Here is a 17647-nt window from a genome sequence, read left to right as displayed (position 1 = left end):
TGAAATTTTAGATCAGTACCCATGTTTAAAATAATAATTTGCCCAGTAGCAGAAAGTCTTGAAGGATTTCCTCAATTCTTTCATATTTGGAAATTCGATCCACAAACCTGTTGGAACTTAACACAAAACAGCATACAGGGGAATATTGGACAGTATTGACTTACTTTGATTTTTTTAATGTGCTATCCCATTTTTTTGCGCTATCATGCAAGATCACTGCTTGAATGTTGGCATGTTCAGTGGCGTTCAAAATGTCTTTAATTTGGTTAATTTAGTATCTGCTGTCACTTGGCGTGCCTTGCATAGTGGCTGAGTGGAGTTTGCAGTGAGAGGACACCTGAACTGTTTATTATTTCTGAGGCAAAAATAAGATGGAAAACCTTCAGTCAGCACTCAGTCCATCTGAGCCAGACTCATTTTAAAAGACAAGCAGCTCTTCCACTGAAGGATCCAGGGTCACCAGTATATGCTAATAGGAAATCTCTGTGGACTTGCAGTTTCTCATCACATAACCCATCTGCACAACACAGTGGCTGTGTATTTTAGACTCTGCTGCAGCCTGCCTTCCTCTCTTCCTCCCTGTCTTTCTCTCTCCCCTCTTCTGTCTTACTGTCTTTTCTCAGACTCGCATATATGTGGTGGGTTGAGCACAAGCAAGAGCACCTAAACTCACACACACAAAGTGCGCACTCACGCACACACACATACACACGCGCACACAGCAGGAGTGGGGCCTGCAGCTCCTGGGTGTTTTGTGGGTTGGATTCACACCGATGCTTTCTCTGACTGCACTATTGTTATTTAAATGTGGGAGGGCGATCAGCAGCAAGCATTAATGGCATCCTCAGCACTGCGGATTCTGCACAAGACACACACTTGCACGCACAAAAGCGTACGCACATAGACATGCACACGTGCACGTGCGAGACTCACACTTTCACGCAAACCTTGTGGATGCACCTTGAGGGCCATATGAATAACAAATACCTCTGCCATCTGCAATACCACAGAGTATTCCCGACCATTTCGGCACATTAGTCAGCAGTCCTTTGACTTAGGCTCTCCACGCACTACTTGGTGTATTAGCAGCAATCTCCCTCGCCACGATACGCTGCGTTTAAGAAAGTGCAGTTTGAAGAGAAGTTTGTTTTCTAAGCTTAAACTTTATGTCGCTGCCGATCTGACCTTGTCCTCTCGAGTTTGATGTAATGGGAGGTGCTTGAGTCATTTGCTGCGGCGATGTTTTGTTCTGTCAAGGCCAATCTGAGCCCGGCTCGAATACCTGTGGTGATGGTATCGTTTTAAACTGGTGAAGACCTCCCCCACCTCCCCGACACTGCCAGACCAAATGGGATTAGACAGGCACCCCTGGCCATTAACACTTGATCCTTACCTGATTTCTTTCTCCCTAGGAAACCACGGCTGAAATAGTCAGACATGTTGCCTTTCGATTCCACATGATAAAAGATGTTAGTTCAGAACTGTGGCAAGTGAGTCCAGTGGTGTTATAATGCAGCAAAATGAATTTGGAAGAAAGTTTTGTCGTCTTCCAAGTTCATAATGTAGTAGAAATTATATGCAGTGGAGTATTTTTTTTTTTAAGTTGCAACACAATATTTGAATTTGAGGCTTAGCTCAGTACTGTCATTGTTGGTGGTTGTGATTGTTTGACAGAATTTGGCAGTTGCATATATTTTCATGGGCTGAAATTCACCTAGATTTTGGTTATTTTGGTACCCTAACAATTTATTTTCAATGATGTGTAGACACAGATTACTGAGATATACATCAAACTTACCTGCAAGGTCAAAATAGACATAATTGATGCTTTTGTATAGTCCATTTTTGCAGGATATTTCTAGTTTTCGGATGAGTGCATATTATAGGTATTAGACACCAGATTCCCTAACAGACTTGTCACATCCATAGATACTCATTTGGAGATGGTCTTGGAATATTTGTGAATTTCAGTCAAAGCATATATGGCTACAGGTCTGCGAATCCTGCTAAACACCCAAGCTGTCATAATGTTATGTCTGTAGACACTAAGGTTTTGTTTAGATGGCCAACATTTAGGTACACTTAGTAAATTTCACTTATTATTTAAATTGCTCTTTTAAGTATTCTATCAGGGAATTATTGAACAGCTCTCCAAGTTTATCATGTGCAGAGTTTAAGTTGTTAGTGTCCAAACTGTGCGGTATTAAAAACTGCAGCGGCATCTCTACACTTTTGCTCAGCCGCTGCAAAGTTTGTGATATGGGGCTAATAATGTTGTAGCCTGTAGTTATTTACTAAGATAATATCTTTCCCACCTGCACTGAGCAAAATTCTCTTGTTTTGCTCTTTTTTTCCAGCTAAAATTTGAATATGATTTTAGATGCTTCAAGCCTCGCTGAAAGATGTTGATATCACTTAAATGCTGATGTGTTTAGCACTTTTCTAATATCAGTTTTAGGTCAGCTACATCAATAGATCTTTTTTTTGATAGATTACTTTTCATTTTGCCTCTCAGGAATTTGTGTAATTGTTTATGTAATCAATGTTAACGTCAAGATAATGTGAATTTGGTTTATCACAGAACAATTTTTCTCATTTCTGTGTAATTAAATAAGCAGTTATTTAATAATTATTGCTTACAGTATTGGGTTAACTAACTACTTTTGTCTAAAAGAAAGCATAAGAATTAGTAATTACATCTAGTTATTATTAAAAAAAATACTAGAAGGCATTTTTTGTGACAGGAGAGCTGATTTGGAGAGCTGGCAAGCGTTTCTGAGTTTATGAGCACAAGAATCTCCTCGGTTCCTTGGAAGTTTGCGTTTCATCGATGTTGATGTTTAAATGCAAGCGTTTTTGAGGAACATTCACGAATATGTGTGTGTGTGTGTGTGTGTGTGTGTGTGTGTGTGTGTGTGTGTGTGTGTGTGTGTGTGCGTAAGAGTGCATCTGTGTGAGTCCGAGTGTGTGTTGCAGAGTGTTGTCAGAAGTGATCCTATTTTCATTACTCACTGGCTCAAAGGAGGAGGTGAGGCCCTGGCTTGCAGCAGTGATAAATGCATTACCCCAATAAACCCTGTCTCCACTGAGGTGCTGAATGCTGACACGCACACACACAAAAACACAGACACGAGGGAGGTGGTTGGGGAGGAGGTGGTGACAGAGAGAGAGTAAGAAGGATGTATAGATGGAAGGAGTGAAGAGACAATCAGATAAGGAGAGAAAGACAGTGACAGCTAAGAGGAGATGAGAAAGAGAAGATGGAGGAAGAGAAAGGGAAAAAAAAACAACAGAGGTTGGGATACAGGGGAAAAGTGAAAGGGAAAAGTGACAGGTGCCCAGGAAAACGGAGTGACAGCAGAGAGAGGAGACGGAGGAAAGGATGGAGGCAGACACTAAAGAGAAAGAATGAGAGAGAGTGGAGGGGCAGGTGGAGGGAGTGGTGGGTGCAGAGAAGCAGAAGGTTAGGGGTAGAGGGGTGCTAATGGCTGTATGCAGAGCAGGACTGGAGGGCACGCGGGGGCTTGTGGGAGCAGAGGAGCAGCAGGGTTGGTGGATGGTTTCAGTAGGTATAGATAGGAAGGGAGGTGAAGGATCAGTGGTGTCCAGCTGGCCTCTTCCTCTGCCCCTCATTAGAGTAGCACAGGTCTGTTGAGAATAGTAATCCAGGAGGAGATGAGGTCCATATTCTGTGTGGAGTGTTCATTTCCCCACATGTAGCTTTAAGTTGATTAAATTACCCGTATTCCTGCCTGATCTAACCTACATTAAGAGAAGTTCTCACATATGCACACTCCCATTTTTGGATTCAAACCCAAAAAGCTGAGTTTATTTATCAACGTGCCATCAAATTGAAATATTCTAAATGTCTTCATGTAATATTGATTTCATCCACACACAGCCCGGCGCATTTGGTATCATTAAAATGTGGGCGTCTGCACTAGAAGTGTGGTATTGAACAAAGTTTGGATGCGCAGCACAACTTTGTAGTGATTGACATAAACCTTCAGTACGCCAAAATGTGTGTGTTGTTGATATCATGCATGTTTTTGCTTTTTATTTTGGTGTAGAAACACAGATGTACATGATGTTTAATGTCTTAGGCAGATACACTATATGCGTGTTTATGCATCAGTGTCTGTGGCCAAAAAATGCTTGTGTGGGCATATTATAGGATGAATGTGCGTGCAAAGGCTGTATGGTTAAAAAGTGTGTGTTTAGTAAGAATGCATCTTAGTGTATTTATTTGTAAAGGCAGTTGTTTATGTGTGTGCAGCATATGTGTGTGCATATATGGAATGAGAATATAAAGAATCTGGCCTTGTGTGTATGCAGTGTTTTCATGAATATTTGTGAATGACTGTGGGTGTGTGTGCTCAAACTCCTAATCACCAACTTCCTCCCTCTCTCTCTCTCTTCTTTGCCTCCCAGCCCACCGCCTCTGGTAATGAGGTGAGGGTAGGAGCAGATCAGAACCCTTAGCGAAGTGGACTGGCCCCGTCCTCAGTCGCAGCTACATGCGGGTCAGGCCTCCCTCATTAGCCGCCATCACTGTGACATCACAGGTGAAAGCGGCGGTGTGCAAATTGAAAACACCAAGTTCACCAAATCAAATCAGAACCTGAACAAAGACCTGCCGAGTCTGAGCTTTAAAAAAAGGGGGGGGGAAGAGAAAATAGAAGAAAGTGTTAAGCAGGTCTTTTAAAAAAAAAAATTTATTTTATTTTTAATGAATTAGAGGAGGAGCTGGATATTGTGTGTTGAAGTAGTGGGAGGGTGTCTGAGAGGGGTGAGAGGGGAGAATACAATTAAAAGAGAGCAGAGAGTCAGGGGGACTGACCTGGTGATGGGAGAGGAGAAGGGGCAGTTCTGAGTGCACGTGAACCACATAATGAAAGGTTGAACTTTTTGTGGCCAGGCTGGCATACCAAATCAACTCACCCTGGGAGTGTTGAGGGGGACAAGAGGGGAAGAGTCCGTAGTGCGGCGTGAGAGAGGGAGGAAGGAGAAATGGAAAGATCAAGTGACCTAAATGAAAGAAGCAAAGGTGAAGGAGAGGCACAGACTTTAACGAGGGACAAGGGAGGTAGAGAGGGACTGAGCATGGGAGGGACAGAGGGATGCAGACCAACTAGCTGAATGAGTAGCGAGGAGGAGGCTGGAGAAGGAAAGGAGGGAGAGACGGAGAGAGCTAGAGGCCCCCGCTATGTGGCTGCCATGGGGGCCTGAGTGACAGAAATTAATAATTAGTGACAATGATTGACAGCACTCCCTCCATCTGCGGCTCTCTGCCGCCTCGCAACGCCTGCCTCCGCCAGCGACCGCGGGCACAATGAGCTCCAGAGGGATTGTGGGAGACGCACTTGATTGACAACTGCCTCCTGGAGAGACGAGGGAGGTGGAGTGGTGGGCTGAGGCAGAGGAGAGAGAAAGGAAGGCGTGAAAGAGAGGAGGGTCGGTGTAGGAGAGGGAGCGATGGAGGGAGAGGTGGGTGAAAGGGGCAAAGAGGGGACAGAACAAGAGAGGGGGGTTGGGAATTTAGGAAGATGGTCAGAGATTGAGGGAAGAAATGCTGCCATCAGCTCCTCTTCTATTATCATCCCCACTTTCTCCATCACACCTAGGGTTGCTCATATTGCCATTCCCTCCTCCACCCTGACACTAGCAGCCTTATGCAAAAGTGACAAATTTACCACAGAAGGGAGGAAATGGATAAATAAAGAGGAGAAAATGAGAAAGCGGGGTTGAGGCCTCGGGTTTCCGTGGTGAGAGGGAATAGCCTGTAAATAGTCATCAGCGGGGAATTTGTCACTCTCTCTGCTTCTGTCCTGTCTCTCTTTTCCTCGCGCCATCCTTCTCCACCCTTCCATCACTCCTGCTAGCCATCCCTACTTTCTTTCTCTTTGCTGTCAGCTGTGACACCACGAAGTGTCTCGGGTTTGCTATGCGCCTTTTCTTTCTCTGGAGGTGGAAATGCATCCGTGTAGGCATGAAACCTTGTATGACGATGTGCAAACCTCATGACATGAAGTCAAACAAATGTCATTTCTCCAACACATTTTTTCCTCTCCTTTTTCTTTTATCTTTGTTCCTTATCCGCCCCCGTCACATTTTTCTTCTCTCCCTGCCCTGTTTTTTTCCTCATTCATTTCATTCCCTTTTGATACCCTTTTTCATCTACTTCCCTCTGGTGTACCCTTCTCTTCATCCTTTTTCCTTCCATGCCAGACCCATTTCAGCCTGCCATGACATGGCCTGAGCTAATGTGCTCCAGTACGGCTTAATCGCTGCACAGGTCTCCAAGGCTTACTGCTACACACTGTAACAAAGTACACTACTTACCTCAGGGCCACACAGAGAATAGGCTTGTACAGAACACAGCGAGATCCAGTGGGAATCAGTTTCACATCACAACACATTATTGATTTTTTTTCTTCTCTCCCCCCAAAACAGACACGTTTTTCATTGTTGCTGTAACCTAGCTTCCTATCTCTCTGTCCCTTGCAGAGATGGGGAGGGAGTTTAGGATTAAGGTCATGCCCTAGAGGTAAATGCTGTAATGGGTCTTTTTTCCCAGTTTTACTGGTTAACACTTTTTCTACTGAGAATGAACCCATCACTGGTTAGTTTGCACTTTCTTTTTTTTTTGCTATGTCATGTTGTAACAGCTTATACAGCTTTCTCCCAAGACTTCTGCAGCACTGCAAAGAACTAAGTTGGAAAATAATATTTAAAAAATGATTTTAGTTTTCTTTTTTTGTGCAACTAGAGAGACAGAAGAGAACTTAGAAAGAACTCAGAAATCATTAGTTGTGAGGTTGATAAAAACTTTATTATTTTTTGTTGTTGACATTTTACTGTTCAGGTTGACCTGACTGTGAAGAAGGAGATAGGTGTCTGCTCTTTGGGGAGCTTTCTTAGTACATAACTGTCTCAGTTTTTGGCTTTAATGTGTGTTTGTGGGTTAAGAAATGTTTCCTCCTATCCCTCGTTATAGAAAAAGCAGCCAAGTGCTCTCATTTAATTGGTTTTTGTTGAAACATTTGTTGAAAGCAAGTAAATGTCCTTGAACGGCCCGCATCATTTCTTCTTCTCTGTCCATGGCCCAACTGATGCTTGTAACTTTGCAGCAACCCTGTACTCTTTGTACACACACACACACACACACACACACACACACACACTAAACAGACGGCAAAGAGCACGTGGAGTTGACAGCTGGTAACTGCAGGGCCCAGCAGGTGCAGAGTGTGTGTATGTGTGTGAGTGTGTGGTTGGCCCCAGAGGGCCCCTGACTCATGGCCAGAGAGGCAGGCAGAGGTGTGTGTGTGTGTGTATATAATGTGTGTATACATGGTTATAAGGGGGGCCTGGCTGACTGACTAGCCTGGAGTTGACTTCACTTCAGCTCCAGTGATTGATTGCAATAGGCCTGGACATGAGGCGATGTATTGCCCGTGGATACTACCTTTGACTACCTTCATTACATCAATAGCCCTCTCTCGCTCCTATTTCCTGTTTTGTTGTTGTTATTTGTGTGTTCTTATGGCCTTTTACTGAACTTTGAAGAGTTCACTTTATTATGATAATCGGCACCGGACTGCGAACTTTGTGGAGAGACTCACTTGATGAAATGGATCATCGCTTGGATGCAGGAAAAGTTTGACTTGAATGCAGTGAACGTCGAAACTTTCCGTGCACACACCGGAAACTCTTTATCTGTATATCTTCTTTCCTTTACCAGAACCAGCTTGGTCTTGGTCAGTATGCCATTTGATGGAGTGCTCTTTGCCAGCCCGCCCGCCTCTGGCTATGGTGCCATCTTGAAAAGCGCCGCGGCACACACACCTGGCCTGCCGGCTGCGTCTTTGGTCTGCCTCACCTTTTGTCAGCACCATGTTAATGAAGGCCCTGTCAGTGTCCACTGCTTGCACACCGGGGTGCCTTTTAATGAGTTCGCTATTTGATCACTATAGACACCCGGCATGAACCATGTTCCCTTTTTTTTTTTTTCCTTTTCTTTTTTTTTTTCAGATCCCTCATGGTTGCTTCTGCTTCAGTCTTGTATGCATGTTCACAAATTTTGTGTTTGTGTGTGTGTGTGTGGGGGGGGTTAAAGGGAAAGGAGACAAGGAGGTCAGCTGATTGGGACTAGTTTATAATAAAAGGGGAGGGTGGTTGTCTTTTAAAAGAAGGGGGGAAAAGAAAAGAAAATTATTATTTTTATTCCCCCCTCTCTCTATACCCAAGTGAGTCGTGGCTCTCTCTTTTCAGGGGTAGATGAAAGCAGCTGGGCGCAGGGCTTCCAACAAAAAGTGCCAAGCGATCACAAACAAACCTTCAGATGAATCACATCAAAGGCGCTGCCCCAATTGTTAGCCCTCTCATATCTGCGGAAAATTGGCTCATTAAGGGCAAAAAATGACATTGTTTACATTAGCCGGGGCCCTGATTAGTGCTAGCCATGTTTGTTGTGTTGCTCTGCTGTCCGCTTACCAACAGACCACTTCAGCCGCTCTGCACAATCGCTCCTTTGAAGGCTTTCTTTCTGTGGAAAAAAAAAAGGAGATAGAAAGAGTGAGGACAACAACAACAACAACAACAAAAAGAAATGGAAAAACAGAGTGGAAAAATACACCAACATACACACACAAACACATACAACTGCGTTTGTGAACCCACACAAATGGACATGATAGCTTTTTCTCTCTCTCTGCCTCTCTGCTCTCCTCTGCTTATTGGCTTTTCTCTCTTTAGGACTAATTAGGTTGCTTGTGGAAATAAAGGTGATAGGAGAGGACAGTTGGGCCAATGATGAGTCTGTTTGTGCTGTAATTGCACTGATAAAGAGGCTAGTGTTGTTGGCGGCAAAGAAAAGAAAAGAAAGAGCTTGACAATGAAACGCCCGGGGCTCTTCTTTGTGGCGACGGCTGCGTATCTGTGAAAAGAACACCTTTTGTGGAGCAAAGCTTTTGTAAACTGGGATGATTTCTAATCTGTGGAAAGTGCTATGTGTTTTAGACAGGCATGTGTGTGTTTGATCTCATAGATCTAAGGTGTAAGGGTCCTTATACCTTCTCATCTACTACTTGAACTTGTTTTTTCGCTCATCTGCCCTTTTAAAAAAAACAAAACAAAACAAAGCTAAACAAACAAAAAGCATCTAGACACTGTGGAATCATTCAGCGCTACAAAAGAGATGAAATTAGACTGTTTTAATTTCTAATCACCTCTGCACAGACCCTGTCTTGTTGCATGCTATGCCATGTTATATATGCACAGAGAAAGCTGGACTGTGTTTGTATATTCTTTTTTATGGCGTGCTTGAACAGATGCCAAGATTCATAAAAAAAACCACGGCTAAGACTTTGTATAAAGGTCATGGCCTATAATGCATTATGAACACACTCATAAGATATTATAATGGAATTATGGGGCTGGATATAAACTGAACTAGCATGCCCAGAAAGCTTAAATATGAAATGAGCGTTTCAACTGCTCCAATCCACTGCTGGCATGTTTTACAGAACCACAGTGTGGTTGTTAGGCTGTTATAAATTGTTAATAACAAGCTGTCTGTATGTATGTTTAATATGCCAGGTATCTTAATACACAGGCTGACAGCAGCAGTGGCCTTGCTCAGCATTTATTGCAGCTATTACAAATCATAAGAAATGCAAAGAAACAGTAAGACTGGGAATGAAGACAAGATAAATACAGAATAATATTTATAGCCGCAGAGTTGAGAGTACCACAGCCACCTGACCGCTGCTATCTCAGTATCTAACAGGTAGGTTTGCTTGCTATTGTCATCCTTGAACGTGGCACCTGTTTGGTGTCTTTAGTCAGGCGCAGGATAGTTTGTTGGGCAAACAAAAACGAGTGACAAGCTCACTGCTGTGTATTTTCCACGGGTTTCTGTGATCTCTACAAACACTTTTCTCTTTCCATGAGAAGGTTTGCACACAAATTGTGAACTATGCTCCTCTTTTTTGTTTTTCTTTTTTTGGTTGAGTGTAACTAATCAAAGCAAGTGTCAGTGATCGTTACCATGGTAACATCAGTCTTAAGCTTTACTTAGCCTGGGGGTAAGTTGTCAATATTTATTTTGTGCTAAATTAAGACAGGTCTAGCCCTACAGGCCTGTCTAAAGTATCCTTGTGAAACCATCAAACCGTCCATTCTCTTCCACTTATCCAATTCAGGGTCACCAGGGGGATGGACTCTGGTATTTGACACTAGGTATTTGACACATGGAGGTAAAAAGCATTGGGAATGCTGAACGTATAAAACCTTGTGCCTATTATATTAGCTATTATGAGACCTTTCATCTCATTTTACTTGAGTAAATACAGATGCTGGAGTTTTAGTTTTTTTTTTTACGAAGCCCTCACATATTTGGCCCTTACACCCAAGGAGGAAGAGAACAACCGATAGTTGGAATGAGGTTCAAAGCTTTTTGTATTCCTGCTAAAAAAGCAACTTAATTGACACCTCAATTCGAAGGTACGGACAGACAGTTCTCCAAGATGCTTGGAAGACATGGGTGATAAAGAAAAGAAAGACCTGCATGTGGTCTTTCTAGACCTAGCCAGTGCATTTGGGTCAGTGCTACATGAAGTACGGTGACTGCATATGATTTCTCAAGCGTTCCAGAGAGCATAGCTGACTAAGCCTTGAGAGGATGTCACTGAGGAGGCAGATGAAAGGCAGAAACTGTGATACGTAACCATAGCCTTTATATTGTGCTATGCTCTCATGGATTTTAACATCTGGTCTTATTAATCAGTCGAATTCAGAACTTATGAAGAAAAAGGTAGAACAGGTCATCCAGTAATCAAAGGGTTGGCGTTTCAATCCCTGTATGGCTAAGCCTCCAGTCTGCATGCCTAAGAAGCTTTGGGATGCTGAACCCCAAGTTGGTCTTCTATGCATTTATATGAATGTGCGTGAATTTTAGATAGAAAGCAGTTAGGCGTAGAAAAAGTGCTTGTATAGGTGAATGTTGTAGAAAAGTACTATTTATCAATCAGGCTGTTTACTACTTTTGCCAATTTCTCCAAGCTTTTCCTCCTGTCTCTGTATCAGTTGCCCTCAAACAGTGATGAGGGACAAGTTTGTCCTATTTTTGATTGTCAGTAACATCAGGAGAATGCAAAATTTGTGGGAGAATAGTCACAATGTGTCTGAAGCATTTTTTTCCCAGCTGAAGTCGTACATGTGGATTTACTTCTTTGTATGTTGCCAGGTTCAAATTCATTCAGTCTTTCTTTTAACACAGACCATGAAACGTCTGCGTATTGTTTCCTATTAAAGTACTTATAATGTATTATACACAAAACATTCATAAAAAACTGTTATCATGGATGCACTCCCCCCACCCACAAAACAAAACATGATTTTCATGCGCAAGAATTCTGTGATCATCTCTATCGTTTGAGTCCGAGACTTTTTTGGCAAACTACTTCCAACAAGTTCCCGCAGTGACACGTTTGACCTATTAAAATTCAGGGGAGGACATTTCATTTATCTTAGCTTGGTCTGGCAGCAGTGAGAGAACAAGACCGTGCATGACAAAAAAAAGATGGAAAAAACTTTGGGAGTAAAACTTCAAGTTATGGGTGAGCAGGTCAAGCTGCACTGCTAACGACAGCCACCGACCCCGAGCTCGCCCTGCGTTACCCTTCACCTTCCTCTGCTCCCCAGCCCAACTCACCTTTGCCCTGGGAGAGAAATGGAGTCTGAGATAGAAGAGGAGGGAGGATTGAGGGAAGGATGGAGAAGAGATCCCCCTCAACATAATGATAACCGCAGAGATCTGGCCACCGTCCCCCACCGGCCCCTGGACACTCAGCCCCGCGGCCCCCAGGTCAGCTCAGCACATTATACTCGCTCTCTCCTCCTGAACTCTCTGACTCTACATTTACATACCCACCACTTTTTTTCCCTCTTACTTTTTCTTTTTTTTCTAGTTTGCTATATTTCACCTCCTTTTTTTTCACTACACCTCATTTTCTTTTCAGTTTCTCCCTGAACTCCTCCCTTTCTCCTCTTTGTCTTTTGCATTTCATCTGTGCAGACCATGCGCTGTGCGTGTATGTGTGTGAGTGTGTAATAATTACCATTTAGAATACTAGTAGATCTCTGAGGGAGGGAGCACAAGTTTGCCAACGCTCAGGCATGGTGGGAGCTGTTTGGTTTGTGTTTAGGTGCCCTTGGTGTGCTCTGCAGAGGAATCAGAATTTCCTTGACTTTTGACCGTTGTTCTCCCCAGGGGGGCGGCGGGTGGGATAAAAGGGCACAGACTGACTTCCATTTGCCGTTTAAAGACCCATATGGAAAATATAAATTGGTAGCAGCAGGAAAGACTGAAACCATTGGCATTCCGGGCATCCAGCATTTGAATTCATGAGGTTGTGTTATGTCTCTGCCCACTTCTCGATTGGAATATTTAAGAACGCGTCACACGGGGAAAGATGGATAGAGATGTCGGCAGTGCTTGCTTCTGTCATTGTTTTTTGTCCGAACCTCTTTCTGAATATTTACTCTGTTTCTTGGTAATATCTGATGCATAAACAGAATAAATGTTGACAGCTACGATGAGTTGATTTAGGATCAACAGAGTGCTTTCTATATTTACAAATTGCTGAAGCCTGGGGAAAAGCTTGTACATCCAAAATCTTGTTTGTTTTTATACATTTATTGGTGACATCCGGGAGATGTGCTCATCAAGACAAACTTACATAATGTTCATCATTAAGGAAACATAACTAGTGGAAATAAGTCGGCAGCAAACTATTTCCACAACAAGACATCTTGATCTTTTCTACAGTGTTTACTTGTTTTCAAAAAAGTGTAATCCTTCTAGTTTTTAACCCTTAACAACCTATGAATGACCTGCTCTCTGTTCATTTTTTACGAGCTGACGGTCTGGCGGCAGTGAGTGTTGACGTCAGCCTTTTTTTTGTTTTTTGTTTTTGTTTTCTAATCTGCATTGTTTTCATTTAAACTGATGTCAGCATTGTTAATTTGGAAAATCTAATGTAGTATATTAAACTGTTTGTGTCATTGTGCAGTCGTATAATGTTGTATTGGAAAACATAATGCTTTAAAGGGCTCAAAAAAGACCCAGTAACTAGTATGTTGTTTTCAAGCTTGGAGATGATCCAATGGAAACTAATGCTTTTTACTAATTCGTGTAACCCTGACCTTGTACCTTGAAACATTGCGTATATATATATGTATGTATGTATTTTTTTTATCTTTACCCATATGACTTGAGCTGAATTTGCCGAAGCTGCTATAAGTTTCAAAAATACCGGCAGCCACCAATGCTGCATATATCCTGTCTGTGCAGTTTGCAAAGTGCTGATGTTGTGTTCGTAGGATCTTGTATTTTTGTGCAATAAAAACAAAAGTAATGTCCATATCGCCGCTTAAAGACAAACAACAACAAGCTTAATGATAAAGAAAGAAAAAAGCATTGATATATTTTTTCTCTGTTCTATCTGCCTGTTTTGTAAATAATTCTTGAACTGTTATAATATAAGTAAAAAAATATAATTGTAATTTGATTACTGAATGTAGTATTTAGTTATTTAGGATTTAGTATAGCTAGTGTAGTTCAATTATTGTGTTACTAAAAATAGTAATGTGATCACAGTAACTCATTTTACCCAACACTTACAGTGGACAGTAAATTAAAAAAAAAACAGAATAATAATTGTAATAATTTGTCTGTCTAAAAAAAAATTGATGTATTATTTCATTTATAGGTTTTTCAGCTATTTCTTTTGCGAAAGAACTCAAGATTTTTAAATATTTTTTTCCACTTAGATGGCCACACTATGTCGAAATAACCCGTAACTAGTTGATAAAAAAAGCAACACTTCCATGCAACACATTTACGGATGCCATGAGGCAGTGTCATGTTGACACTGTAATAGATTTCGTGTCTTACATTGCTCCTCCTGCTTCACAGAACCACGCTTGACTAGCACAAGGTGGTGGCTGAATGGAGTAAGGATTGGTAGATGGATGAGCAGAGTGTAGTATATACTGTGTGTGTGTTTGTGCTAAGCAGGGGTCGTAGACTGACTGTTTGGCTTACTGGAGGAAGAAGTTCTGTGTGGTTCGTGGGACCACAGACCAACTGACCTTGTGGATCATAACTGCCACCAGGGGTCACAGCCAGCCAGCTAGAGAGAGAGAGCGAACAAAGCTTGATGATGCCCCATTTTCTCCATCTCACCCTCCTTATGTCACTGCTATCAGTTTAAATGGAGCATTATGCAAAATGAAGATGATTTTGGCTTCAGGGGGTGTGATGGGGAGAATTGCGGGTTAATGTAGGGGAGAAAAGAAAAAAAGATGGGGATTTTGTAAGGTGGGGAAAAAAGGGTGGAAGCAATAGTATGAGGTTCTGGGGTTTGGTGGGAGGTGCTGGTGGGGGATAAGGGGTATAAGAGGGTTAATATAAGTGACAAGTGAGTGTTTCATTCTATCTAAACCACCCTCCTAGACAGGTAACTCACTTAGAGAATTTGCTGAATGAGGCAGTCAGGCTATTGGGAAAGATCGTCACTCCAGTGTCTGTCTCAATATCTGCCAGAGGCGACACAGGACCCCGGGGTCCAGCCTTCCCATATAAAAGCCCACCTGAGAGCCAGCACAATAAAGGCCACTCAGCCAGATGCAATATACCACAAAGAGAATTTCCTGAAAAACTTGATTTAAGCTGGAAAGAAATTGAAAGTTATTTGCAAATAGTGATTTCCTAAAATCATATACCCCAGGTTGACTTAGGAGAGTCATTCATATAAGATTGACTGTTATCTACAAACTAAATGGATTTAGTTTCACCTGACTCAAAAGAAAAAGTTATTGGAAAACACTTAGCTGGGTCTCTCGTCTCTTCCTGTGCACTGTTGAGGGAGACTGCAGCGCAGCATATACCCTCAGAGGACTTTCCATTTCCATTGCATACACTGTTTTGAAAGGGACCAAATCTCAGACTTCCCTTTAAGTTTATTCTACCTGCCATGAGTCCAAAATGCGATTACCTAAAATTGTTGTAATTGTATCTCGGTCATGTGTTCAGCAACAGTGAATTCCCGACTTCTTTAATATTGACCGTGTGTCTCTGTTGATTGTGTGAAATGTATGCAGCTGAGCTATTTTGTCAAATGCAGCAGTAAAGTAATTAGTCTGACTCGTTGTAAACAATACATTTTTTATATGGAGCTTATATTAATACTTCAAAGACATGTATTTTATATTGCATTTGTTTTTGCTTTAAATATGGAGGAGATGTAAAAATGAATTACAGGTGAAAAACAGTTTACAAGAAAGTTTTTTTGTTGAAAGTTTTTTAGTTGATTATTGATTTTCCTTTTTTTTCTTTTCTTTTTTTTTTTTTTTTTAAATTCACTTGTAAACTTCTCCCAAGCTCTTTATAACACAACAATATAATATCTTGCAGTATCTACATAAGATATTTGACTGCCCTTGTCATGTAAAGACACAGGAAAAGTGCAGTCCTCTGTTTAAAAGTAATTTGAACTTCCTGTCGATGTGCTGATGAGGCTGCACCCCTGGGGTGTGTTAAATAGTTTCTGTGTATCACTATTACAGAGGTTAACAATTATTTTCTCCCTTGAAATGAGGGGCATTGACCCTAATATGAGGCCACTTAACATCCATAATAAGATGATAATTGGCCAATGATGATGGCCTTGCCCCTCCCCCACCACCATTGCCGTCAGTTAATTGTAATAGATTACCTGTGTATTAGTTACATTCATCATTTCCAAAATAAAGCACGGGGAGACGTGTGTGCTTTGTACACTGGGATCTGTATTTGACTGATTATCAGTGGGGGCAGGGTGACTGAGACTTGAGATAATAATACTTCAAATCATTTCCTCCTTCTCCATCCTGATATTTTCTTTTTACGCTCAATGCCCCACTTCCTCACATGCGCGGTTCACTGATGACTGTCGTAATTGCGTGTTCACGGGCTCGATTTCCCCCGAGGGGTTCCCCAAATTAAAAGAAGTCATCCCACTCTTCCCTCATCTCCCTTTTCTCTAGCACCCTGTTTTACGCACACATAAACACGTACACAGACGTACACACACAATCACGCACACACTTTATCTCTCCCCCTTCTTGTTCTCTCTTACAATCCTGCTCCAGGGATGCCATGCTTATTTGAATGGAACTTTCTTGTCTTTTTTCTTCTTCCTTTTCAAGCCGCGTGTCACTAATGAATAAATAAAACACACACAAGCAGTGGATTGACTTTCATGCATGGGTGCACTGGCTTTGATGAGACACCCCCCCCCCCCCCCCCCCCCCCCCCCTCTCCAATCCTTAGACAAGCTGCTGAGGACAGTCACTCTCTGCTCTGTTAGGCTGCTGTTAAACATTTGTTCTGTACTCAGATGATTCACATTTTCAAGTTTGCACGTCCTCTCCACCTAAGATCAAATAACTGTAAAGACAAAGAAATTCAAATTTTCATTTCGTGTTTAACAGGGCACTTAGGATAATCCCATCTATTAATCTGGTGCTCTAGACTGGTACTCTAGATGCTCTGGATTTGCAGCAATCCAGAGCATGCAGAATTCTGTGCTGCACGCGTGGTGATTATTGCAAAGACTATAAAAACTGCAGCAGCAGATGCTGTGGTTTGCTTTAGGATAAAGTGAGAGTGAGCACTGGCAGTGATAGCTACCAGAGATCAAAGCCTGCAGAAACCAAAAGCAAATTCAAGGACAAGGTCAATCTTGTGCCACGGTTTAGTTGTGAAGTGATGACAGGGAGTCGCACGCACCAAAACAGATTCAAAGAGCTTAAGAACAGATTTCTGCTTTACACCTGGATAATGATTGAAAATAACTTTGATGCTTTTTATGCATGACGTAGAATGTCATTTTGTAAAGGAGCTGCTTGTTTATTCTTAGTTTTTGTTGTGAAAGTGTTTTGCATTGAACAAAAAGTAACTGTCTATGGAGAGTAGCCTTTGCTAGTATTTGGAAACCAATGCCAGGGGTTTGTGCCCTCTTAACTGCCAAGGGCCTGGCGTGCTGAGCAGGGCAGAGGGATCCTGGCACTAATTAGCTTGTAATGGCATCATAAATTATGGACAAATCAAGGCGGTGCATCAGACAGACGCTTTAATGAAAAGTTGTAATGGGTCACCCATGGAGGCCTGAGGGCTGAGGTCCTCTCGCCTGCCAGGGTTATCCATCACATCACAGCTAGCAACAGGATTGGATCCACAGACCGATTCAGAGACTGCATGTGTTGTCTGGAGGCTAAAGTTTTCATTCTCTGTTTTTCTTTCTTTTCTCCAGCGTTACCTGTTTGATTGCTGTGTCACATTTAAGTTTGTCACCCGTGCTGAGCTGATATTGGATATCCAAGCGAAGCAATCTTCTCCCCATTCAGCATTGTGACATCACCTTGCGTCATATTTAAATCCATGTATGCACATAGAGCTTCTCACACATGTCCACACACCACACATGCATGACTTGTGATGATAGGTCCCCTCTGTGTAGGAACAATCTTTCAGAATGAAATCTTTGAGGAATTGAACATCAATTTCTGAAACGAGTGGTCAAATAAAACAGTTTTGGGA

General features: G+C 42.1%; 1 long non-coding RNA gene across 2 annotated transcripts in view; it reads left to right on the top strand.

The window, feature by feature from the left end:
• LOC113032743 (uncharacterized) overlaps positions 1-17647 on the top strand; it is a 75909-nt gene that overhangs the window by 1206 nt on the left and 57056 nt on the right. For both annotated transcript variants that reach the window (XR_003273924.1, XR_003273923.1), the window contains one exon: positions 11707-11869. This is a non-coding gene — a long non-coding RNA (uncharacterized LOC113032743). The remainder of the gene's footprint in view (positions 1-11706; positions 11870-17647) is intronic.

This window comes from Astatotilapia calliptera, chromosome 11, assembly GCF_900246225.1.
Source record: "Astatotilapia calliptera chromosome 11, fAstCal1.2, whole genome shotgun sequence".
Lineage (NCBI taxonomy): Eukaryota > Metazoa > Chordata > Actinopteri > Cichliformes > Cichlidae > Astatotilapia > Astatotilapia calliptera.
The sequence above is the reverse complement of the archived record's forward strand: the minus strand, read 5'-3'. Positions and strand labels throughout refer to the sequence as shown.